A 2,112-nucleotide genomic window follows, 5' to 3' on the forward strand; every position below is an offset into this window, starting at 1 on the left:
TATTTAAAGATCTGAATTTGAATGATCTATGTTCCTTTCAATTCTTTGCATTCTAATACCTTATCTAGTTAGAATAAATTTTGATAGTCTGTAAAATTGGATCAGATCATGGAACAAATACTGATTTATAATACTGATTCCTTTAATTGTTTAAACTCTCAAGTTGGTTTTCTTTTTCTCTGAAATAAGAGTAGAAAAATATGTATTTCATAGTATTATACTGTGAAATTAGTAATATAATGCAAATAGAGTCATTTGTAGAGTTGGTAGATACTTAAACTACATAAATAACCTGTAGAGCAATTAAGCATTTCCTAACAGAATGTCTCTAATACCCATCAAGTTCTAGAAACCTGATCTTAAGAACAACAGTTTGATTTAAACTATGTTGGAAAGTTATATTTTGTTCCAAGGAGAACCTTAATACAGAAATCAAAAGTAAATAACAAATAAATAAATAAGAACAAGGAACATATTATCTTCAATATTTAAAAATAAACACTATCTCACTTGCTCAGCTACATTAACTTTCTTTTCTACCTAACTTCTATAATAAGTTTAATTCAAAACACTAAATGTTTATTGAATATTAAACAGCTTCTCTACAAAACTTGAGAAAATAAAATTTCAAATTGCACTTGGAAAATAACCCAAAATTTGCTGAACACTCAAAAACCAGCTAGAAACTCTTCTCGGTACTTAATTTTAAAAAATATTTTATTTGTTGTTTTTATTTTGTGTATGCATGTATTGCCTGTATGTATGTAAGTGCAACCACATTGTGCAATGCCCATGGAGGACAGAAGTTGTAGCATCCTCTGGAAATCTAGTTACAGACAACTGTAAGCTGCAATGTGGGTGCTGAGATTCGAAACCAAGTCTTTGGCAGGAATAGCTAATGTTCATCTCTCCAGCCCCAGTACTTGAATATTTTATGCATTGTATAATACTCATAAAGCTGCTGTGAGGGAGATAATTGCATTGTTTGTATTTAAGAAAAGTCTTAAATCATGGATCCAAGATTGGATAGTTAGTGGTGGTCAGAGTTGCATACTTTTTATAACACATGTGTGTATGTGTTTATGTGTGTATGTTATAAAGATAGGTCTCACAAGAAGCTATAAATATGTTTTAGTGAAAAATCATTAAGTGAATTATTAAGTATGGCATAAATACAACATATTATGTTGCACTGAGCAACAAATTGCTTTGTGTCATAGAAGTTATCTCTACTGCCACCAAACTGAGGTGTTATCTAATATTCTAGAAGATGTCTGCCTTAGTAAGTTTAAAACATTTTCATCATTGAGTTACCTGTAGTTTCAAAGACTGTAACTCTTTTCCTTTCTCATCTAATATGATCTACCAGACTTTTTCAACCCCCCAAAATCCAATTTATGGCTGGCGATTTACTCCCAAAGGCCCGTTGGGTCCTGCCTAGTTCTCGGTCAGCATCATCATTATCAGTTTTATTTGAAATCATCGTTATATATTTTTTTCAGAAAATTCACAACCTATTCCATAAGAATAATTATATTTTCCATAGTGGCATGTTTCAAATATATGCATATGAGAGAGAGAGAGAGAGAGCTATCCATACATAGAGAACATTTCCCTTACAAAATGAATATACTTCTGTATTATATATTCCTTATAATTTTTACATATGTATTGTACTTTACTAAATCAGTTTCAGAATACATTAAATGTTATACCACATAGTTTGAAAAGCACTGCTGGAAAGATTTACTTCTAGAGATTACTGCCTAGAACCCTTAGTGTAAGGCACTTGCTAACAACATTCACCACAAATACACAGCTCTATTACTTAGTGTTATCCCAATGTTTTATCCTGCTAGTTTTGTAACTTTCAATAGTTATAGCTCATATTTTTGTTACATTTGCTCACTAAAAATTAATCATGCTTTTATAAACATCAAAATGCATAGTTTATTGATAGAAAATAAACATGAGAAATGAAACTGGCAGAAATTGATGCAAACTATTTCAAATCTTGCTGTCATTTGTACTAACCGTCCACGTGTAAGTATGACCCTTGAGTCCTGTGAAGTATAGTTGTCTTTTACCGCATGTAGATCACAGTATGTTTGT

This window comes from Nannospalax galili, unplaced genomic scaffold (genome assembly GCF_000622305.1).
Source record: "Nannospalax galili isolate Female #2095 unplaced genomic scaffold, S.galili_v1.0 scaffold961, whole genome shotgun sequence".
NCBI classification, from domain to species: Eukaryota; Metazoa; Chordata; class Mammalia; order Rodentia; family Spalacidae; genus Nannospalax; species Nannospalax galili.